The 23,906-nt window shown below is 38.5% G+C and overlaps 1 protein-coding gene across 1 annotated transcript in view; it reads left to right on the top strand.

The window, feature by feature from the left end:
• Positions 1–23,906, top strand: part of LOC133636330 (zinc finger protein 25-like) — a 1,044,419-nt gene that overhangs the window by 738,830 nt on the left and 281,683 nt on the right. The window lies entirely within an intron of this gene.

The following is a 23,906-nucleotide window of genomic DNA, read 5'->3' as shown; positions in this document are numbered from 1 at the left end:
TTTGACTAGTGAGTTTGTCAGTAGGTCCTTAAAAGAGCAAAGTGGCCCTGTCATTTATATAGGATCTTTGATTAGTCAGTTTGTCAGTAGGTCCTTAAAAGAGCAAAGTGGTCCTGTCATTTATATAGGATCTTTGACTAGTGAGTTTGTCAGTAGGTCCTTAAAAGAGCAAAGTGGTCCTTTCATTTATATAGGATCTTTGATTAGTGAGTTTGTCAGTAGGTCCTTAAAAGAGCAAAGTGGTCCTGTCATTTATATAGGATCTTTGATTAGTGAGTTTGTCAGTAGGTCCTTAAAAGAGCAAAGTGGTCCTGTCATTTATATAGGATCTTTGACTAGTGAGTTTGTCAGTAGGTCCCTAAAAGAGCAAAGTGGCCCTGTCATTTATATAGGATCTTTGATTAGTGAGTCTGTCAGTAGGTCCTTAAAGGAGCAAAGTGGTCCTGTCATTTATATAGGATCTTTGACTAGTGAGTTTGTCAGTAGGTCCCTAAAAGAGCAAATTGGTCCTGTCATTTATATAGGATCTTTGATTAGTGAGTTTGTCAGTAGGTCCTTAAAAGAGCAAAGTGGTCCTGTCATTTATATAGGATCTTTGACTAGTGAGTTTGTCAGTAGGTCCTTAAAAGAGCAAAGTGGTCCTGTCACATATAGGATCTTTGATTAGTGAGTTTGTCAGTAGGTCCTTGAAAGAGCAAAGTGGTCCTGTCATATATATAGGATCTTTGACTAGTGAGTTTTTCAGTAGGTCCTTAAAAGAGCAAAGTGGTCCTCTCATTTATATAGGATCTTTGACTAGTGAGTTTGTCAGTAGGTCCTTAAAAGAGCAAAGTGGTCCTGTCACATATAGGATCTTTGACTAGTGAGTTTGTCAGTAGGTCCTTAAAAGAGCAAAGTGGCCCTGTCATTTATATAGGATCTTTGATTAGTCAGTTTGTCAGTAGGTCCTTAAAAGAGCAAAGTGGTTCTGTCATTTATATAGGATCTTTGACTAGTGAGTTTGTCAGTAGGTCCTTAAAAGAGCAAAGTGGTCCTGTCATTTATATAGGATCTTTGACTAGTGAGTTTGTCAGTAGGTCCTTAAAAGAGCAAAGTGGCCCTGTCATTTATATAGGATCTTTGATTAGTCAGTTTGTCAGTAGGTCCTTAAAAGAGCAAAGTGGTCCTGTCACATATAGGATCTTTGACTAGTGAGTTTGTCAGTAGGTCCTTAAAAGAGCAAAGTGGTCCTGTCACATATAGGATCTTTGACTAGTGAGTTTGTCAGTAGGTCCTTAAAAGAGCAAAGTGGTCCTGTCACATATAGGATCTTTGACTAGTGAGTTTGTCAGTAGGTCCTTAAAAGAGCAAAGTGGTCCTGTCATTTATATAGGATCTTTGACTAGTGAGTTTGTCAGTAGGTCCTTAAAAGAGCAAAGTGGTCCTGTCACATATAGGATCTTTGACTAGTGAGTTTGTCAGTAGGTCCTTAAAAGAGCAAAGTGGCCCTGTCATTTATATAGGATCTTTGATTAGTCAGTTTGTCAGTAGGTCCTTAAAAGAGCAAAGTGGTCCTGTCACATATAGGATCTTTGACTAGTGAGTTTGTCAGTAGGTCCTTAAAAGAGCAAAGTGGTCCTGTCACATATAGGATCTTTGACTAGTGAGTTTGTCAGTAGGTCCTTAAAAGAGCAAAGTGGTCCTGTCACATATAGGATCTTTGACTAGTGAGTTTGTCAGTAGGTCCTTAAAAGAGCAAAGTGGTCCTGTCATTTATATAGGATCTTTGACTAGTGAGTTTGTCAGTAGGTCCTTAAAAGAGCAAAGTTGCCCTGTCATTTATATAGGATCTTTGACTAGTGAGTTTGTCAGTAGGTCCTTAAAAGAGCAAAGTGGTCCTGTCACATATAGGATCTTTGACTAGTGAGTTTGTCAGTAGGTCCTTAAAAGAGCAAAGTGGTCCTGTCATTTATATAGGATCTTTGACTAGTGAGTTTGTCAGTAGGTCCTTAAAAGAGCAAAGTGGTCCTGTCACATATAGGATCTTTGACTAGTGAGTTTGTCAGTAGGTCCTTAAAAGAGCAAAGTGGCCCTGTCATTTATATAGGATCTTTGATTAGTCAGTTTGTCAGTAGGTCCTTAAAAGAGCAAAGTGGTCCTGTCACATATAGGATCTTTGACTAGTGAGTTTGTCAGTAGGTTCTTAAAAGAGCAAAGTGGGGCTGTCATTTATATAGGATCTTTGACAAGTGAGTTTGTCAGTAGGTCCTTAAAAGAGCAAAGTGGTCCTGTCACATATAGGATCTTTGATTAGTGAGTTTGTCAGTAGGTCCTTAAAAGAGCAAAGTGGCCCTGTCATTTATATAGGATCTTTGACTAGTGAGTTTGTCAGTAGGTCCTTAAAAGAGCAAAGTGGTCCTGTCACATATAGGATCTTTGACTAGTGAGTTTGTCAGTAGGTCCTTAAAAGAGCAAAGTGGTCCTGTCACATATAGGATCTTTGACTAATGAGTTTGTCAGTAGGTCCTTAAAAGAGCAAATTGGTCCTGTCATTTATATAGGATCTTTGACTAGTGAGTTTGTCAGTAGGTCCTTAAAAGAGCAAATTGGTCCTGTCATTTATATAGGATCTTTGATTAGTGAGTTTGTCAGTTGGTCCTTAAAAGAGCAAAGTGGTCCTTTCACATATAGGATCTTTGACTAGTGAGTTTGTCAGTAGGTCCTTAAAAGAGCAAAGTGGTCCTGTCATTTATATAGGATCTTTGATTAGTCAGTTTGTCAGTAGGTCCTTAAAAGAGCAAAGTGGCCCTGTCATTTATATAGGATCTTTGATTAGTCAGTTTGTCAGAAGTTCCTTAAAAGAGCAAAGTGGTCCTGTCACATATAGGATCTTTGACTAGTGAGTTTGTCAGTAGGTCCTTAAAAGAGCAAAGTGGTCCTGTCATTTATATAGGATCTTTGACTAGTGAGTTTGTCAGTAGGTCCTTAAAAGAGCAAAGTGGTCCTGTCATTTATATAGGATCTTTGACTAGTGAGTTTGTCAGTAGGTCCTTAAAAGAGCAAAGTGGTCCTGTCACATATAGGAACTTTGACTAGTGAGTTTGTCAGTAGGTCCTTAAAAGAGCAAAGTGGTCCTGTCATTTATATAGGATCTTTGATTAGTCAGTTTGTCAGTAGGTCCTTAAAAGAGCAAAGTGTTCCTGTCACATATAGGATCTTTGACTAGTGAGTTTGTCAGTAGGTCCTTAAAAGAGCAAAGTGGTCCTGTCACATATAGGATCTTTGACTAGTGAGTTTGTCAGTAGGTCCTTAAAAGAGCAAAGTGGTCCTGTCATTTATATAGGATCTTTGACTAGTGAGTTTGTCAGTAGGTCCTTAAAGGAGCAAAGTGGTCCTGTCATTTATATAGGATCTTTGACTAGTGAGTTTGTCAGTAGGTCCTTAAAAGAGCAAAGTGGTCCTGTCATATATATAGGATCTTTGACTAGTGAGTTTGTCAGTAGGTCCTTAAAAGAGCAAAGTGGTCCTGTCACATATAGGATCTTTGATTAGTGAGTTTGTCAGTAGGTCTTTAAAGGAGCAAAGTGGTCCTGTCATTTATATAAGATCTTTGATTAGTCAGTTTGTCAGTAGGTCCTTAAAAGAGCAAAGTGGTCCTGTCACATATAGGATCTTTGATTAGTGAGTTTGTCAGTAGGTCCTTAAAAGAGCAAAGTGGTCCTGTCATTTATATAGGATCTTTGACTAGTGAGTTTGTCAGTAGGTCCTTAAAAGAGCAAAGTGGTCCTGTCATTTATATAGGATCTTTGACTAGTGAGTTTGTCAGTAGGTCCTTAAAGGAGCAAAGTGGTCCTGTCATTTATATAGGATCTTTGACTAGTGAGTTTGTCAGTAGGTCCTTAAAAGAGCAAAGTGGTCCTGTCATTTATATAGGATCTTTGACTAGTGAGTTTGTCAGTAGGTCCTTAAAAGAGCAAAGTGGTCCTGTCATTTATATAGGATCTTTGATTAGTCAGTTTGTCAGTAGGTCCTTAAAAGAGCAAGGTGGTCCTGTCACATATAGGATCTTTGACTAGTGAGTTTGTCAGTAGGTCCTTAAAAGAGCAAAGTGGTCCTGTCATTTATATAAGATCTTTGACTAGTGAGTTTGTCAGTAGGTCCTTAAAAGAGCAAAGTGGTCCTGTCACATATAGGATCTTTGATTAGTGAGTTTGTCAGTAGGTCCTTAAAAGAGCAAAGTGGTCCTGTCATTTATATAGGATCTTTGACTAGTGAGTTTGTCAGTAGGTCCTTAAAAGAGCAAAGTGGTCCTGTCATTTATATAGGATCTTTGACTAGTGAGTTTGTCAGTAGGTCCTTAAAGGAGCAAAGTGGTCCTGTCATTTATATAGGATCTTTGACTAGTGAGTTTGTCAGTAGGTCCTTAAAAGAGCAAAGTGGTCATGTCATTTATATAGGATCTTTGACTAGTGAGTTTGTCAGTAGGTCCTTAAAAGAGCAAAGTGGTTATGTCATTTATATAGGATCTTTGACTAGTGAGTTTGTCAGTAGGTCCTTAAAAGAGCAAAGTGGTCCTGTCATTTATATAGGATCTTTGATTAGTCAGTTTGTTAGTAGGTCCTTAAAAGAGCAAGGTCGTCCTGTCACATATAGGATCTTTGACTAGTGAGTTTGTCAGTAGGTCCTTAAAAGAGCAAAGTGGTCCTGTCATTTATATAGGATCTTTGATTAGTCAGTTTGTTAGTAGGTCCTTAAAAGAGCAAGGTCGTCCTGTCACATATAGGATCTTTGACTAGTGAGTTTGTCAGTAGGTCCTTAAAAGAGCAAAGTGGTCCTGTCATTTATATAGAATCTTTGACTAGTGAGTTTGTCAGTAGGTCCTTAAAGGAGCAAAGTGGTCCTGTCATTTATATAGGATCTTTGATTAGTGAGTTTGTCAGTAGGTCCTTAAAAGAGCAAAGTGGTCCTGTCATTTATATAGGATCTTTGATTAGTGAGTTTGTCAGTGGGTCCTTAAAAGAGCAAAGTGGTCCTGTCATATATAGGATCTTTGATTAGTGAGTTTGTCAGTAGGTCCTTAAAGGAGCAAAGTGGTCCTGTCATTTATATAGGATCTTTGATTAGTCAGTTTGTCAGTAGGTCCTTAAAAGAGCAAAGTGGTCCTGTCATTTATATAGGATGTTTGACTAGTGAGTTTGTCAGTAGGTCCTTAAAAGAGCAAAGTGGTCCTGTCATTTATATAGGATCTTTGATTAGTGAGTTTGTCAGTAGGTCCTTAAAGGAGCAAAGTGGTCCTGTCATTAATATAAGATCTTTGATTAGTCAGTTTGTCAGTAGGTCCTTAAAGGAGCAAAGTGGTCCTGTCATTTATATAGGATCTTTGATTAGTGAGTTTGTCAGTAGGTCCTTAAAAGAGCAAAGTGGTCCTGTCATTTATATAGGATCTTTGACTAGTGAGTTTGTCAGTAGGTCCTTAAAAGAGCAAAGTGGTCCTGTCATTTATATAGGATCTTTGACAAGTGAGTTTGTCAGTAGGTCCTTAAAACAGCAAAGTGGTCCTGTCACATATAGGATCTTTGATTAGTGAGTTTGTCAGTAGGTCCTTAAAAGAGCAAAGTGGTCCTGTCATTTATATAGGATCTTTGACTAGTGAGTTTGTCAGTAGGTCCTTAAAAGAGCAAAGTGGTCCTGTCATTTATATAGGATCTTTGACAAGTGAGTTTGTCAGTAGGTCCCTAAAAGAGCAAAGTGGTCCTGTCACATATAGGATCTTTGACTAGTGAGTTTGTCAGTAGGTCCTTAAAAGAGCAAAGTGGCCCTGTCATTTATATAGGATCTTTGATTAGTCAGTTTGTCAGTAGGTCCTTAAAAGAGCAAAGTGGTCCTGTCATTTATATAGGATCTTTGACTAGTGAGTTTGTCAGTAGGTCCTTAAAAGAGCAAAGTGGTCCTTTCATTTATATAGGATCTTTGATTAGTGAGTTTGTCAGTAGGTCCTTAAAAGAGCAAAGTGGTCCTGTCATTTATATAGGATCTTTGATTAGTGAGTTTGTCAGTAGGTCCTTAAAAGAGCAAAGTGGTCCTGTCATTTATATAGGATCTTTGACTAGTGAGTTTGTCAGTAGGTCCCTAAAAGAGCAAAGTGGCCCTGTCATTTATATAGGATCTTTGATTAGTGAGTCTGTCAGTAGGTCCTTAAAGGAGCAAAGTGGTCCTGTCATTTATATAGGATCTTTGACTAGTGAGTTTGTCAGTAGGTCCCTAAAAGAGCAAATTGGTCCTGTCATTTATATAGGATCTTTGATTAGTGAGTTTGTCAGTAGGTCCTTAAAAGAGCAAAGTGGTCCTGTCATTTATATAGGATCTTTGACTAGTGAGTTTGTCAGTAGGTCCTTAAAAGAGCAAAGTGGTCCTGTCACATATAGGATCTTTGATTAGTGAGTTTGTCAGTAGGTCCTTGAAAGAGCAAAGTGGTCCTGTCATATATATAGGATCTTTGACTAGTGAGTTTTTCAGTAGGTCCTTAAAAGAGCAAAGTGGTCCTCTCATTTATATAGGATCTTTGACTAGTGAGTTTGTCAGTAGGTCCTTAAAAGAGCAAAGTGGTCCTGTCACATATAGGATCTTTGACTAGTGAGTTTGTCAGTAGGTCCTTAAAAGAGCAAAGTGGCCCTGTCATTTATATAGGATCTTTGATTAGTCAGTTTGTCAGTAGGTCCTTAAAAGAGCAAAGTGGTTCTGTCATTTATATAGGATCTTTGACTAGTGAGTTTGTCAGTAGGTCCTTAAAAGAGCAAAGTGGTCCTGTCATTTATATAGGATCTTTGACTAGTGAGTTTGTCAGTAGGTCCTTAAAAGAGCAAAGTGGCCCTGTCATTTATATAGGATCTTTGATTAGTCAGTTTGTCAGTAGGTCCTTAAAAGAGCAAAGTGGTCCTGTCACATATAGGATCTTTGACTAGTGAGTTTGTCAGTAGGTCCTTAAAAGAGCAAAGTGGTCCTGTCACATATAGGATCTTTGACTAGTGAGTTTGTCAGTAGGTCCTTAAAAGAGCAAAGTGGTCCTGTCACATATAGGATCTTTGACTAGTGAGTTTGTCAGTAGGTCCTTAAAAGAGCAAAGTGGTCCTGTCATTTATATAGGATCTTTGACTAGTGAGTTTGTCAGTAGGTCCTTAAAAGAGCAAAGTGGTCCTGTCACATATAGGATCTTTGACTAGTGAGTTTGTCAGTAGGTCCTTAAAAGAGCAAAGTGGCCCTGTCATTTATATAGGATCTTTGATTAGTCAGTTTGTCAGTAGGTCCTTAAAAGAGCAAAGTGGTCCTGTCACATATAGGATCTTTGACTAGTGAGTTTGTCAGTAGGTCCTTAAAAGAGCAAAGTGGTCCTGTCACATATAGGATCTTTGACTAGTGAGTTTGTCAGTAGGTCCTTAAAAGAGCAAAGTGGTCCTGTCACATATAGGATCTTTGACTAGTGAGTTTGTCAGTAGGTCCTTAAAAGAGCAAAGTGGTCCTGTCATTTATATAGGATCTTTGACTAGTGAGTTTGTCAGTAGGTCCTTAAAAGAGCAAAGTTGCCCTGTCATTTATATAGGATCTTTGACTAGTGAGTTTGTCAGTAGGTCCTTAAAAGAGCAAAGTGGTCCTGTCACATATAGGATCTTTGACTAGTGAGTTTGTCAGTAGGTCCTTAAAAGAGCAAAGTGGTCCTGTCATTTATATAGGATCTTTGACTAGTGAGTTTGTCAGTAGGTCCTTAAAAGAGCAAAGTGGTCCTGTCACATATAGGATCTTTGACTAGTGAGTTTGTCAGTAGGTCCTTAAAAGAGCAAAGTGGCCCTGTCATTTATATAGGATCTTTGATTAGTCAGTTTGTCAGTAGGTCCTTAAAAGAGCAAAGTGGTCCTGTCACATATAGGATCTTTGACTAGTGAGTTTGTCAGTAGGTCCTTAAAAGAGCAAAGTGGGGCTGTCATTTATATAGGATCTTTGACAAGTGAGTTTGTCAGTAGGTCCTTAAAAGAGCAAAGTGGTCCTGTCACATATAGGATCTTTGATTAGTGAGTTTGTCAGTAGGTCCTTAAAAGAGCAAAGTGGCCCTGTCATTTATATAGGATCTTTGACTAGTGAGTTTGTCAGTAGGTCCTTAAAAGAGCAAAGTGGTCCTGTCACATATAGGATCTTTGACTAGTGAGTTTGTCAGTAGGTCCTTAAAAGAGCAAAGTGGTCCTGTCACATATAGGATCTTTGACTAATGAGTTTGTCAGTAGGTCCTTAAAAGAGCAAATTGGTCCTGTCATTTATATAGGATCTTTGACTAGTGAGTTTGTCAGTAGGTCCTTAAAAGAGCAAATTGGTCCTGTCATTTATATAGGATCTTTGATTAGTGAGTTTTTCAGTTGGTCCTTAAAAGAGCAAAGTGGTCCTTTCACATATAGGATCTTTGACTAGTGAGTTTGTCAGTAGGTCCTTAAAAGAGCAAAGTGGTCCTGTCATTTATATAGGATCTTTGATTAGTCAGTTTGTCAGTAGGTCCTTAAAAGAGCAAAGTGGCCCTGTCATTTATATAGGATCTTTGATTAGTCAGTTTGTCAGAAGTTCCTTAAAAGAGCAAAGTGGTCCTGTCACATATAGGATCTTTGACTAGTGAGTTTGTCAGTAGGTCCTTAAAAGAGCAAAGTGGTCCTGTCATTTATATAGGATCTTTGACTAGTGAGTTTGTCAGTAGGTCCTTAAAAGAGCAAAGTGGTCCTGTCATTTATATAGGATCTTTGACTAGTGAGTTTGTCAGTAGGTCCTTAAAAGAGCAAAGTGGTCCTGTCACATATAGGAACTTTGACTAGTGAGTTTGTCAGTAGGTCCTTAAAAGAGCAAAGTGGTCCTGTCATTTATATAGGATCTTTGATTAGTCAGTTTGTCAGTAGGTCCTTAAAAGAGCAAAGTGTTCCTGTCACATATAGGATCTTTGACTAGTGAGTTTGTCAGTAGGTCCTTAAAAGAGCAAAGTGGTCCTGTCACATATAGGATCTTTGACTAGTGAGTTTGTCAGTAGGTCCTTAAAAGAGCAAAGTGGTCCTGTCATTTATATAGGATCTTTGACTAGTGAGTTTGTCAGTAGGTCCTTAAAGGAGCAAAGTGGTCCTGTCATTTATATAGGATCTTTGACTAGTGAGTTTGTCAGTAGGTCCTTAAAAGAGCAAAGTGGTCCTGTCATATATATAGGATCTTTGACTAGTGAGTTTGTCAGTAGGTCCTTAAAAGAGCAAAGTGGTCCTGTCACATATAGGATCTTTGATTAGTGAGTTTGTCAGTAGGTCTTTAAAGGAGCAAAGTGGTCCTGTCATTTATATAAGATCTTTGATTAGTCAGTTTGTCAGTAGGTCCTTAAAAGAGCAAAGTGGTCCTGTCACATATAGGATCTTTGATTAGTGAGTTTGTCAGTAGGTCCTTAAAAGAGCAAAGTGGTCCTGTCATTTATATAGGATCTTTGACTAGTGAGTTTGTCAGTAGGTCCTTAAAAGAGCAAAGTGGTCCTGTCATTTATATAGGATCTTTGACTAGTGAGTTTGTCAGTAGGTCCTTAAAGGAGCAAAGTGGTCCTGTCATTTATATAGGATCTTTGACTAGTGAGTTTGTCAGTAGGTCCTTAAAAGAGCAAAGTGGTCCTGTCATTTATATAGGATCTTTGACTAGTGAGTTTGTCAGTAGGTCCTTAAAAGAGCAAAGTGGTCCTGTCATTTATATAGGATCTTTGATTAGTCAGTTTGTCAGTAGGTCCTTAAAAGAGCAAGGTGGTCCTGTCACATATAGGATCTTTGACTAGTGAGTTTGTCAGTAGGTCCTTAAAAGAGCAAAGTGGTCCTGTCATTTATATAAGATCTTTGACTAGTGAGTTTGTCAGTAGGTCCTTAAAAGAGCAAAGTGGTCCTGTCACATATAGGATCTTTGATTAGTGAGTTTGTCAGTAGGTCCTTAAAAGAGCAAAGTGGTCCTGTCATTTATATAGGATCTTTGACTAGTGAGTTTGTCAGTAGGTCCTTAAAAGAGCAAAGTGGTCCTGTCATTTATATAGGATCTTTGACTAGTGAGTTTGTCAGTAGGTCCTTAAAGGAGCAAAGTGGTCCTGTCATTTATATAGGATCTTTGACTAGTGAGTTTGTCAGTAGGTCCTTAAAAGAGCAAAGTGGTCATGTCATTTATATAGGATCTTTGACTAGTGAGTTTGTCAGTAGGTCCTTAAAAGAGCAAAGTGGTTATGTCATTTATATAGGATCTTTGACTAGTGAGTTTGTCAGTAGGTCCTTAAAAGAGCAAAGTGGTCCTGTCATTTATATAGGATCTTTGATTAGTCAGTTTGTTAGTAGGTCCTTAAAAGAGCAAGGTCGTCCTGTCACATATAGGATCTTTGACTAGTGAGTTTGTCAGTAGGTCCTTAAAAGAGCAAAGTGGTCCTGTCATTTATATAGGATCTTTGATTAGTCAGTTTGTTAGTAGGTCCTTAAAAGAGCAAGGTCGTCCTGTCACATATAGGATCTTTGACTAGTGAGTTTGTCAGTAGGTCCTTAAAAGAGCAAAGTGGTCCTGTCATTTATATAGAATCTTTGACTAGTGAGTTTGTCAGTAGGTCCTTAAAGGAGCAAAGTGGTCCTGTCATTTATATAGGATCTTTGATTAGTGAGTTTGTCAGTAGGTCCTTAAAAGAGCAAAGTGGTCCTGTCATTTATATAGGATCTTTGATTAGTGAGTTTGTCAGTGGGTCCTTAAAAGAGCAAAGTGGTCCTGTCATATATAGGATCTTTGATTAGTCAGTTTGTCAGTAGGTCCTTAAAAGAACAAAGTGGCCCTGTCATTTATATAGGATCTTTGATTAGTCAGTTTGTCAGTAGGTCCTTAAAAGAGCAAAGTGGTCCTGTCACATATAGGATCTTTGACTAGTGAGTTTGTCAGTAGGTCCTTAAAAGAGCAAAGTGGTCCTGTCATTTATATAGGATCTTTGACTAGTGAGTTTGTCAGTAGGTCCTTAAAAGAGCAAAGTGGTCCTGTCATTTATATAGGATCTTTGACTAGTGAGTTTGTCAGTAGGTCCTTAAAAGAGCAAAGTGGTCCTGTCACATATAGGATCTTTGACTAGTGAGTTTGTCAGTAGGTCCTTAAAAGAGCAAAGTGGTCCTGTCATTTATATAGGATCTTTGACTAGTGAGTTTGTCAGTAGGTCCTTAAAAGAGCAAAGTGGTCCTGTCACATATAGGATCTTTGACTAGTGAGTTTGTCAGTAGGTCCTTAAAAGAGCAAAGTGGTCCTGTCATTTATATAGGATCTTTGACTAGTGAGTTTGTCAGTAGGTCCTTAAAATAGCAAAGTGGTCCTGTCATTTATATAGGATCTTTGACTAATGAGTTTGTCAGTAGGTCCTTAAAAGAGCAAAGTGGTCCTGTCACATATAGGATCTTTGACTAGTGAGTTTGTCAGTAGGTCCTTAAAAGAGCAAAGTGGTCCTGTCACATATAGGAACTTTGACTAGTGAGTTTGTCAGTAGGTCCTTAAAAGAGCAAAGTGGTCCTGTCATTTATATAGGATCTTTGATTAGTCAGTTTGTCAGTAGGTCCTTAAAAGAGCAAAGTGGTCCTGTCACATATAGGATCTTTGACTAGTGAGTTTGTCAGTAGGTCCTTAAAAGAGCAAAGTGGTCCTGTCACATATAGGATCTTTGACTAATGAGTTTGTCAGTAGGTCCTTAAAAGAGCAAATTGGTCCTGTCATTTATATAGGATCTTTGACTAGTGAGTTTGTCAGTAGGTCCTTAAAAGAGCAAATTGGTCCTGTCATTTATATAGGATCTTTGATTAGTGAGTTTGTCAGTAGGTCCTTAAAAGAGCAAAGTGGTCCTTTCACATATAGGATCTTTGACTAGTGAGTTTGTCAGTAGGTCCTTAAAAGAGCAAAGTGGTCCTGTCATTTATATAGGATCTTTGATTAGTCAGTTTGTCAGTAGGTCCTTAAAAGAACAAAGTGGCCCTGTCATTTATATAGGATCTTTGATTAGTCAGTTTGTCAGTAGGTCCTTAAAAGAGCAAAGTGGTCCTGTCACATATAGGATCTTTGACTAGTGAGTTTGTCAGTAGGTCCTTAAAAGAGCAAAGTGGTCCTGTCATTTATATAGGATCTTTGACTAGTGAGTTTGTCAGTAGGTCCTTAAAAGAGCAAAGTGGTCCTGTCATTTATATAGGATCTTTGACTAGTGAGTTTGTCAGTAGGTCCTTAAAAGAGCAAAGTGGGGCTGTCATTTATATAGGATCTTTGATTAGTCAGTTTGTCAGTAGGTCCTTAAAAGAGCAAAGTGGTCCTGTCACATATAGGATCTTTGACTAGTGAGTTTGTCAGTAGGTCCTTAAAAGAGCAAAGTGGTCCTGTCACATATAGGATCTTTGACTAGTGAGTTTGTCAGTAGGTCCTTAAAAGAGCAAAGTGGTCCTGTCATTTATATAGGATCTTTGACTAGTGAGTTTGTCAGTAGGTCCTTAAAATAGCAAAGTGGTCCTGTCATTTATATAGGATCTTTGACTAATGAGTTTGTCAGTAGGTCCTTAAAAGAGCAAAGTGGTCCTGTCACATATAGGATCTTTGACTAGTGAGTTTGTCAGTAGGTCCTTAAAAGAGCAAAGTGGTCCTGTCACATATAGGAACTTTGACTAGTGAGTTTGTCAGTAGGTCCTTAAAAGAGCAAAGTGGTCCTGTCATTTATATAGGATCTTTGATTAGTCAGTTTGTCAGTAGGTCCTTAAAAGAGCAAAGTGGTCCTGTCACATATAGGATCTTTGACTAGTGAGTTTGTCAGTAGGTCCTTAAAAGAGCAAAGTGGTCCTGTCACATATAGGATCTTTGACTAGTGAGTTTGTCAGTAGGTCCTTAAAAGAGCAAAGTGGTCCTGTCATTTATATAGGATCTTTGATTAGTCAGTTTGTCAGTAGGTCCTTAAAAGAGCAAAGTGGTCCTGTCACATATAGGATCTTTGACTAGTGAGTTTTTCAGTAGGTCCTTAAAAGAGCAAAGTGGTCCTGTCACATATAGGATCTTTGACTAGTGAGTTTGTCAGTAGGTCCTTAAAAGAGCAAAGTGGTCCTGTCACATATAGGATCTTTGATTAGTGAGTTTGTCAGTAGGTCTTTAAAGGAGCAAAGTGGTCCTGTCATTTATATAAGATCTTTGATTAGTCAGTTTGTCAGTAGGTCCTTAAAAGAGCAAAGTGGTCCTGTCACATATAGGATCTTTGATTAGTGAGTTTGTCAGTAGGTCCTTAAAAGAGCAAGGTGGTCCTGTCATATATATAGGATCTTTGACTAGTGAGTTTGTCAGTAGGTCCTTAAAAGAGCAAAGTGGTCCTGTCACATATAGGATCTTTGATTAGTGAGTTTGTCAGTAGGTCTTTAAAGGAGCAAAGTTGTCCTGTCATTTATATAAGATCTTTGATTAGTCAGTTTGTCAGTAGGTCCTTAAAAGAGCAAAGTGGTCCTGTCACATATAGGATCTTTGACTAGTGAGTTTGTCAGTAGGTCCTTAAAAGAGCAAAGTGGTCCTGTCACATATAGGATCTTTGACTAGTGAGTTTGTCAGTAGGTCCTTAAAAGAGCAAAGTGGTCCTGTCACATATAGGATCTTTGACTAGTGAGTTTGTCAGTAGGTCCTTAAAAGAGCAAAGTGGTCCTGTCATTTATATAGGATCTTTGACTAGTGAGTTTGTCAGTAGGTCCTTAAAAGAGCAAAGTGGTCCTGTCATTTATATAGGATCTTTGACTAGTGAGTTTGTCAGTAGGTCCTTAAAAGAGCAAAGTGGTCCTGTCACATATAGGATCTTTGATTAGTGAGTTTGTCAGTAGGTCCTTAAAAGAGCAAAGTGGTCCTGTCACATATAGGATCTTTGACTAGTGAGTTTGTCAGTAGGTCCTTAAAAGAGCAAAGTGGTCCTGTCACATATAGGATCTTTGACTAGTGAGTTTGTCAGTAGGTCCTTAAAAGAGCAAAGTGGTCCTGTCATTTATATAGGATCTTTGACTAGTGAGTTTGTCAGTAGGTCCTTAAAAGAGCAAAGTTGCCCTGTCATTTATATAGGATCTTTGACTAGTGAGTTTGTCAGTAGGTCCTTAAAAGAGCAAAGTGGTCCTGTCACATATAGGATCTTTGACTAGTGAGTTTGTCAGTAGGTCCTTAAAAGAGCAAAGTGGTCCTGTCATTTATATAGGATCTTTGACTAGTGAGTTTGTCAGTAGGTCCTTAAAAGAGCAAAGTGGTCCTGTCACATATAGGATCTTTGACTAGTGAGTTTGTCAGTAGGTCCTTAAAAGAGCAAAGTGGTCCTGTCACATATAGGATCTTTGACTGGTGAGTTTGTCAGTAGGTCCTTAAAAGAGCAAAGTGGTCCTGTCACATATAGGATCTTTGACTAGTGAGTTTGTCAGTAGGTCCTTAAAAGAGCAAAGTGGGGCTGTCATTTATATAGGATCTTTGACAAGTGAGTTTGTCAGTAGGTCCTTAAAAGAGCAAAGTGGTCCTGTCACATATAAGATCTTTGACTAGTGAGTTTGTCAGTAGGTCCTTAAAAGAGCAAAGTGGCCCTGTCATTTATATAGGATCTTTGACTAGTGAGTTTGTCAGTAGGTCCTTAAAAGAGCAAAGTGGTCCTGTCACATATAGGATCTTTGACTAGTGAGTTTGTCAGTAGGTCCTTAAAAGAGCAAAGTGGTCCTGTCACATATAGGATCTTTGACTAATGAGTTTGTCAGTAGGTCCTTAAAAGAGCAAATTGGTCCTGTCATTTATATAGGATCTTTGATTAGTGAGTTTGTCAGTAGGTCCTTAAAAGAGCAAAGTGGTCCTGTCACATATAGGATCTTTGACTGGTGAGTTTGTCAGTAGGTCCTTAAAAGAGCAAAGTGGTCCTGTCACATATAGGATCTTTGACTAGTGAGTTTGTCAGTAGGTCCTTAAAAGAGCAAAGTGGTCCTGTCATTTATATAGGATCTTTGACTAGTGAGTTTGTCAGTAGGTCCTTAAAAGAGCAAAGTGGTCCTGTCATTTATATAGGATCTTTGACTAGTGAGTTTGTCAGTAGGTCCTTAAAAGAGCAAAGTGGTCCTGTCATTTATATAGGATCTTTGATTAGTCAGTTTGTCAGTAGGTCCTTAAAAGAGCAAAGTGGTCCTGTCACATATAGGATCTTTGACTAGTGAGTTTGTCAGTAGGTCCTTAAAAGAGCAAAGTGGTCCTGTCACATATAGGATCTTTGACTAGTGAGTTTGTCAGTAGGTCCTTAAAAGAGCAAAGTGGTCCTGTCATTTATATAGGATCTTTGATTAGTCAGTTTGTCAGTAGGTCCTTAAAAGAGCAAAGTGGTCCTGTCACATATAGGATCTTTGACTAGTGAGTTTGTCAGTAGGTCCTTAAAAGAGCAAAGTGGTCCTGTCACATATAGGATCTTTGACTAGTGAGTTTGTCAGTAGGTCCTTAAAGGAGCAAAGTGGTCCTGTCATATATATAGGATCTTTGACTAGTGAGTTTGTCAGTAGGTCCTTAAAAGAGCAAAGTGGTCCTGTCACATATAGGATCTTTGATTAGTGAGTTTGTCAGTAGGTCTTTAAAGGAGCAAAGTGGTCCTGTCATTTATATAAGATCTTTGATTAGTCAGTTTGTCAGTAGGTCCTTAAAAGAGCAAAGTGGTCCTGTCATATATATAGGATCTTTGACTAGTGAGTTTGTCAGTAGGTCCTTAAAAGAGCAAAGTGGTCCTGTCACATATAGGATCTTTGACTAGTGAGTTTGTCTGTAGGTCTTTAAAGGAGCAAAGTGGTCCTGTCATTTATATAAGATCTTTGATTAGTCAGTTTGTCAGTAGGTCCTTAAAAGAGCAAAGTGGTCCTGTCACATATAGGATCTTTGACTAGTGAGTTTGTCAGTAGGTCCTTAAAGGAGCAAAGTGGTCCTGTCATTTATATAAGATCTTTTATTAGTCAGTTTGTCAGTAGGTCCTGAAAGGAGCAAAGTGGTCCTGTCATTTATATAAGATCTTTGACTAGTGAGTTTGTCAGTAGGTCCTTAAAAGAGCAAAGTGGTCCTGTCACATATAGGATCTTTGATTAGTGAGTTTGTCAGTAGGTCCTTAAAAGAGCAAAGTGGTCCTGTCATTTATATAGGATCTTTGACTAGTGAGTTTGTCAGTAGGTCCTTAAAAGAGCAAAGTGGTCCTGTCATTTATATAGGATCTTTGACTAGTGAGTTTGTCAGTAGGTCCTTAAAGGAGCAAAGTGGTCCTGTCATTTATATAGGATCTTTGACTAGTGAGTTTGTCAGTAGGTCCTTAAAAGAGCAAAGTGGTCATGTCATTTATATAGGATCTTTGACTAGTGAGTTTGTCAGTAGGTCCTTAAAAGAGCAAGGTGGTCCTGTCACATATAGGATCTTTGACTAGTGAGTTTGTCAGTAGGTCCTTAAAAGAGCAAAGTGGTCCTGTCATTTATATAGGATCTTTGACTAGTGAGTTTGTCAGTAGGTCCTTAAAAGAGCAAAGTGGTCATGTCATTTATATAGGATCTTTGACTAGTGAGTTTGTCAGTAGGTCCTTAAAAGAGCAAGGTGGTCCTGTCACATATAGGATCTTTGACTAGTGAGTTTGTCAGTAGGTCCTTAAAAGAGCAAAGTGGTCCTGTCATTTATATAGGATCTTTGACTAGTGAGTTTGTCAGTAGGTCCTTAAAAGAGCAAAGTGGTCCTGTCACATATAGAATCTTTGACTAGTGAGTTTGTCAGTAGGTCCTTAAAAGAGCAAAGTGGTCCTGTCATTTATATAGGATCTTTGACTAGTGAGTTTGTCAGTAGGTCCTTAAAAGAGCAAAGTGGTCATGTCATTTATATAGGATCTTTGACTAGTGAGTTTGTCAGTAGGTCCTTAAAACAGCAAAGTGGTCCTGTCATTTATATAGGATCTTTGATTAGTCAGTTTGTCAGTAGGTCTTTAAAAGAGCAAGGTGGTCCTGTCACATATAGGATCTTTGACTAGTGACTTTGTCAGTAGGTCCTTAAAAGAGCAAAGTGATCCTGTCATTTATATAGGATCTTTGACTAGTGAGTTTGTCAGTAGGTCCTTAAAAGAGCAAAGTGGTCCTGTCACATATAGGATCTTTGATTAGTGAGTTTGTCAGTAGGTCCTTAAAAGAGCAAAGTGGTCCTGTCATTTATATAGGATCTTTGACTAGTGAGTTTGTCAGTAGGTCCTTAAAAGAGCAAAGTGGTCCTGTCATTTATATAGGATCTTTGACTAGTGAGTTTGTCAGTAGGTCCTTAAAAGAGCAAAGTGGTCCTGTCATTTATATAGGATCTTTGACTAGTGAGTTTGTCAGTAGGTCCTTAAAAGAGCAAAGTGGTCCTGTCATTTATATAGGATCTTTGACTAGTGAGTTTGTCAGTAGGTCCTTAAAAGAGCAAAGTGGTCCTGTCACATATAGGATCTTTGACTAGTGAGTTTGTCAGTAGGTCCTTAAAAGAGCAAAGTGGTCCTGTCATTTATATAGGATCTTTGACTAGTGAGTTTGTCAGTAGGTCCTTAAAAGAGCAAAGTGGTCCTGTCACATATACGATCTTTGACTAGTGAGTTTGTCAGTAGGTCCTTAAAAGAGCAAAGTGGTCCTGTCACATATAGGATCTTTGACTGGTGAGTTTGTCAGTAGGTCCTTAAAAGAGCAAAGTGGTCCTGTCACATATAGGATCTTTGACTAGTGAGTTTGTCAGTAGGTCCTTAAAAGAGCAAAGTGGGGCTGTCATTTATATAGGATCTTTGACAAGTGAGTTTGTCAGTAGGTCCTTAAAAGAGCAAAGTGGTCCTGTCACATATAAGATCTTTGACTAGTGAGTTTGTCAGTAGGTCCTTAAAAGAGCAAAGTGGCCCTGTCATTTATATAGGATCTTTGACTAGTGAGTTTGTCAGTAGGTCCTTAAAAGAGCAAAGTGGTCCTGTCACATATAGGATCTTTGACTAGTGAGTTTGTCAGTAGGTCCTTAAAAGAGCAAAGTGGTCCTGTCATTTATATAGGATCTTTGACTAGTGAGTTTGTCAGTAGGTCCTTAAAAGAGCAAAGTGGTCCTGTCACATATAGGATCTTTGACTAGTGAGTTTGTCAGTAGGTCCTTAAAAGAGCAAAGTGGTCCTGTCACATATAGGATCTTTGACTGGTGAGTTTGTCAGTAGGTCCTTAAAAGAGCAAAGTGGTCCTGTCACATATAGGATCTTTGACTAGTGAGTTTGTCAGTAGGTCCTTAAAAGAGCAAAGTGGGGCTGTCATTTGTATAGGATCTTTGACAAGTGAGTTTGTCAGTAGGTCCTTAAAAGAGCAAAGTGGTCCTGTCACATATAAGATCTTTGACTAGTGAGTTTGTCAGTAGGTCCTTAAAAGAGCAAAGTGGCCCTGTCATTTATATAGGATCTTTGACTAGTGAGTTTGTCAGTAGGTCCTTAAAAGAGCAAAGTGGTCCTGTCACATATAGGATCTTTGACTAGTGAGTTTGTCAGTAGGTCCTTAAAAGAGCAAAGTGGTCCTGTCACATATAGGATCTTTGACTAATGAGTTTGTCAGTAGGTCCTTAAAAGAGCAAATTGGTCCTGTCATTTATATAGGATCTTTGATTAGTGAGTTTGTCAGTAGGTCCTTAAAAGAGCAAAGTGGTCCTGTCACATATAGGATCTTTGACTGGTGAGTTTGTCAGTAGGTCCTTAAAAGAGCAAAGTGGTCCTGTCACATATAGGATCTTTGACTAGTGAGTTTGTCAGTAGGTCCTTAAAAGAGCAAAGTGGTCCTGTCATTTATATAGGATCTTTGACTAGTGAGTTTGTCAGTAGGTCCTTAAAAGAGCAAAGTGGTCCTGTCATTTATATAGGATCTTTGACTAGTGAGTTTGTCAGTAGGTCCTTAAAAGAGCAAAGTGGTCCTGTCACATATAGGAACTTTGACTAGTGAGTTTGTCAGTAGGTCCTTAAAAGAGCAAAGTGGTCCTGTCATTTATATAGGATCTTTGATTAGTCAGTTTGTCAGTAGGTCCTTAAAAGAGCAAAGTGGTCCTGTCACATATAGGATCTTTGACTAGTGAGTTTGTCAGTAGGTCCTTAAAAGAGCAAAGTGGTCCTGTCACATATAGGATCTTTGACTAGTGAGTTTGTCAGTAGGTCCTTAAAAGAGCAAAGTGGTCCTGTCATTTATATAGGATCTTTGATTAGTCAGTTTGTCAGTAGGTCCTTAAAAGAGCAAAGTGGTCATGTCACATATAGGATCTTTGACTAGTGAGTTTGTCAGTAGGTCCTTAAAAGAGCAAAGTGGTCCTGTCACATATAGGATCTTTGACTAGTGAGTTTGTCAGTAGGTCCTTAAAGGAGCAAAGTGGTCCTGTCATATATATAGGATCTTTGACTAGTGAGTTTGTCAGTAGGTCCTTAAAAGAGCAAAGTGGTCCTGTCACATATAGGATCTTTGATTAGTGAGTTTGTCAGTAGGTCTTTAAAGGAGCAAAGTGGTCCTGTCATTTATATAAGATCTTTGATTAGTCAGTTTGTCAGTAGGTCCTTAAAAGAGCAAAGTGGTCCTGTCATATATATAGGATCTTTGACTAGTGAGTTTGTCAGTAGGTCCTTAAAAGAGCAAAGTGGTCCTGTCACATATAGGAACTTTGACTAGTGAGTTTGTCAGTAGGTCCTTAAAAGAGCAAAGTGGTCCTGTCATTTATATAGGATCTTTGATTAGTCAGTTTGTCAGTAGGTCCTTAAAAGAGCAAAGTGTTCCTGTCACATATAGGATCTTTGACTAGTGAGTTTGTCAGTAGGTCCTTAAAAGAGCAAAGTGGTCCTGTCACATATAGGATCTTTGACTAGTGAGTTTGTCAGTAGGTCCTTAAAAGAGCAAAGTGGTCCTGTCATTTATATAGGATCTTTGACTAGTGAGTTTGTCAGTAGGTCCTTAAAGGAGCAAAGTGGTCCTGTCATTTATATAGGATCTTTGACTAGTGAGTTTGTCAGTAGGTCCTTAAAAGAGCAAAGTGGTCCTGTCATATATATAGGATCTTTGACTAGTGAGTTTGTCAGTAGGTCCTTAAAAGAGCAAAGTGGTCCTGTCACATATAGGATCTTTGATTAGTGAGTTTGTCAGTAGGTCTTTAAAGGAGCAAAGTGGTCCTGTCATTTATATAAGATCTTTGATTAGTCAGTTTGTCAGTAGGTCCTTAAAAGAGCAAAGTGGTCCTGTCACATATAGGATCTTTGACTAGTGAGTTTGTCAGTAGGTCCTTAAAGGAGCAAAGTGGTCCTGTCATTTATATAAGATCTTTTATTAGTCAGTTTGTCAGTAGGTCCTTAAAGGAGCAAAGTGGTCCTGTCATTTATATAAGATCTTTGACTAGTGAGTTTGTCAGTAGGTCCTTAAAAGAGCAAAGTGGTCCTGTCACATATAGGATCTTTGATTAGAGAGTTTGTCAGTAGGTCCTTAAAAGAGCAAAGTGGTCCTGTCATTTATATAGGATCTTTGACTAGTGAGTTTGTCAGTAGGTCCTTAAAAGAGCAAAGTGGTCCTGTCATTTATATAGGATCTTTGACTAGTGAGTTTGTCAGTAGGTCCTTAAAGGAGCAAAGTGGTCCTGTCATTTATATAGGATCTTTGACTAGTGAGTTTGTCAGTAGGTCCTTAAAAGAGCAAAGTGGTCCTGTCATTTATATAGGATCTTTGACTAGTGAGTTTGTCAGTAGGTCCTTAAAAGAGCAAAGTGGTCCTGTCATTTATATAGGATCTTTGATTAGTCAGTTTGTCAGTAGGTCCTTAAAAGAGCAAGGTGGTCCTGTCACATATAGGATCTTTGACTAGTGAGTTTGTCAGTAGGTCCTTAAAAGAGCAAAGTGGTCCTGTCATTTATATAAGATCTTTGACTAGTGAGTTTGTCAGTAGGTCCTTAAAAGAGCAAAGTGGTCCTGTCACATATAGGATCTTTGATTAGTGAGTTTGTCAGTAGGTCCTTAAAAGAGCAAAGTGGTCCTGTCATTTATATAGGATCTTTGACTAGTGAGTTTGTCAGTAGGTCCTTAAAAGAGCAAAGTGGTCCTGTCATTTATATAGGATCTTTGACTAGTGAGTTTGTCAGTAGGTCCTTAAAGGAGCAAAGTGGTCCTGTCATTTATATAGGATCTTTGACTAGTGAGTTTGTCAGTAGGTCCTTAAAAGAGCAAAGTGGTCATGTCATTTATATAGGATCTTTGACTAGTGAGTTTGTCAGTAGGTCCTTAAAAGAGCAAAGTGGTTATGTCATTTATATAGGATCTTTGACTAGTGAGTTTGTCAGTAGGTCCTTAAAAGAGCAAAGTGGTCCTGTCATTTATATAGGATCTTTGATTAGTCAGTTTGTTAGTAGGTCCTTAAAAGAGCAAGGTCGTCCTGTCACATATAGGATCTTTGACTAGTGAGTTTGTCAGTAGGTCCTTAAAAGAGCAAAGTGGTCCTGTCATTTATATAGAATCTTTGACTAGTGAGTTTGTCAGTAGGTCCTTAAAGGAGCAAAGTGGTCCTGTCATTTATATAGGATCTTTGATTAGTGAGTTTGTCAGTAGGTCCTTAAAAGAGCAAAGTGGTCCTGTCATTTATATAGGATCTTTGATTAGTGAGTTTGTCAGTAGGTCCTTAAAAGAGCAAAGTGGTCCTGTCATATATAGGATCTTTGATTAGTGAGTTTGTCAGTAGGTCCTTAAAGGAGCAAAGTGGTCCTGTCATTTATATAGGATCTTTGATTAGTCAGTTTGTCAGTAGGTCCTTAAAAGAGCAAAGTGGTCCTGTCATTTATATAGGATGTTTGACTAGTGAGTTTGTCAGTAGGTCCTTAAAAGAGCAAAGTGGTCCTGTCATTTATATAGGATCTTTGATTAGTGAGTTTGTCAGTAGGTCCTTAAAGGAGCAAAGTGGTCCTGTCATTAATATAAGATCTTTGATTAGTCAGTTTGTCAGTAGGTCCTTAAAGGAGCAAAGTGGTCCTGTCATTTATATAGGATCTTTGATTAGTGAGTTTGTCAGTAGGTCCTTAAAAGAGCAAAGTGGTCCTGTCATTTATATAGGATCTTTGACTAGTGAGTTTGTCAGTAGGTCCTTAAAAGAGCAAAGTGGTCCTGTCATTTATATAGGATCTTTGACAAGTGAGTTTGTCAGTAGGTCCTTAAAACAGCAAAGTGGTCCTGTCACATATAGGATCTTTGATTAGTGAGTTTGTCAGTAGGTCCTTAAAAGAGCAAAGTGGTCCTGTCATTTATATAGGATCTTTGACTAGTGAGTTTGTCAGTAGGTCCTTAAAAGAGCAAAGTGGTCCTGTCATTTATATAGGATCTTTGACAAGTGAGTTTGTCAGTAGGTCCCTAAAAGAGCAAAGTGGTCCTGTCACATATAGGATCTTTGACTAGTGAGTTTGTCAGTAGGTCCTTAAAAGAGCAAAGTGGCCCTGTCATTTATATAGGATCTTTGATTAGTCAGTTTGTCAGTAGGTCCTTAAAAGAGCAAAGTGGTCCTGTCATTTATATAGGATCTTTGACTAGTGAGTTTGTCAGTAGGTCCTTAAAAGAGCAAAGTGGTCCTTTCATTTATATAGGATCTTTGACTAGTGAGTTTGTCAGTAGGTCCCTAAAAGAGCAAATTGGTCCTCTCATTTATATAGGATCTTTGATTAGTGAGTTTGTCAGTAGGTCCTTAAAAGAGCAAAGTGGTCCTGTCATTTATATAGGATCTTTGATTAGTGAGTTTGTCAGTAGGTCCTTGAAAGAGCAAAGTGGTCCTGTCATATATATAGGATCTTTGACTAGTGAGTTTTTCAGTAGGTCCTTAAAAGAGCAAAGTGGTCCTCTCATTTATATAGGATCTTTGACTAGTGAGTTTGTCAGTAGGTCCTTAAAAGAGCAAAGTGGTCCTGTCACATATAGGATCTTTGACTAGTGAGTTTGTCAGTAAGTCCTTAAAAGAGCAAAGTGGCCCTGTCATTTATATAGGATCTTTGATTAGTCAGTTTGTCAGTAGGTCCTTAAAAGAGCAAAGTGGTCCTGTCATTTATATAGGATCTTTGACTAGTGAGTTTGTCAGTAGGTCCTTAAAAGAGCAAAGAGGTCCTGTCATTTATATAGGATCTTTGACTAGTGAGTTTGTCAGTAGGTCCTTAAAAGAGCAAAGTGGCCCTGTCATTTATATAGGATCTTTGATTAGTCAGTTTGTCAGTAGGTCCTTAAAAGAGCAAAGTGGTCCTGTCACATATAGGATCTTTGACTAGTGAGTTTGTCAGTAGGTCCTTAAAAGAGCAAAGTGGTCCTGTCACATATAGGATCTTTGACTAGTGAGTTTGTCAGTAGGTCCTTAAAAGAGCAAAGTGGTCCTGTCACATATAGGATCTTTGACTAGTGAGTTTGTCAGTAGGTCCTTAAAAGAGCAAAGTTGCCCTGTCATTTATATAGGATCTTTGATTAGTGAGTTTGTCAGTAGGTCCTTAAAAGAGCAAAGTGGTCCTGTCATTTATATAGGATCTTTGATTAGTGAGTTTGTCAGTAGGTCCTTAAAAGAGTAAAGTGGTCCTGTCACATATAGGATCTTTGACTAGTGAGTTTGTCAGTAGGTCCTTAAAAGAGCAAAGTGGTCCTGTCATTTATATAGGATCTTTGATTAGTGAGTTTGTCAGTAGGTCCTTAAAAGAGCAAAGTGGTCCTGTCATTTATATAGGATCTTTGATTAGTGAGTTTGTCAGTAGGTCCTTAAAAGAGCAAAGTGGTCCTGTCACATATAGGATCTTTGACTAGTGAGTTTGTCAGTAGGTCCTTAAAAGAGCAAAGTGGTCCTGTCATTCATATAGGATCTTTGACTAGTGAGTTTGTCAGTAGGTCCTTAAAA

The sequence above is a fragment of the Entelurus aequoreus genome, linkage group LG20 (assembly GCF_033978785.1).
Source record: "Entelurus aequoreus isolate RoL-2023_Sb linkage group LG20, RoL_Eaeq_v1.1, whole genome shotgun sequence".
Lineage (NCBI taxonomy): Eukaryota > Metazoa > Chordata > Actinopteri > Syngnathiformes > Syngnathidae > Entelurus > Entelurus aequoreus.
Note: the sequence above shows the minus strand (reverse complement) of the source record. Positions and strands in the feature narration are given on the sequence as shown.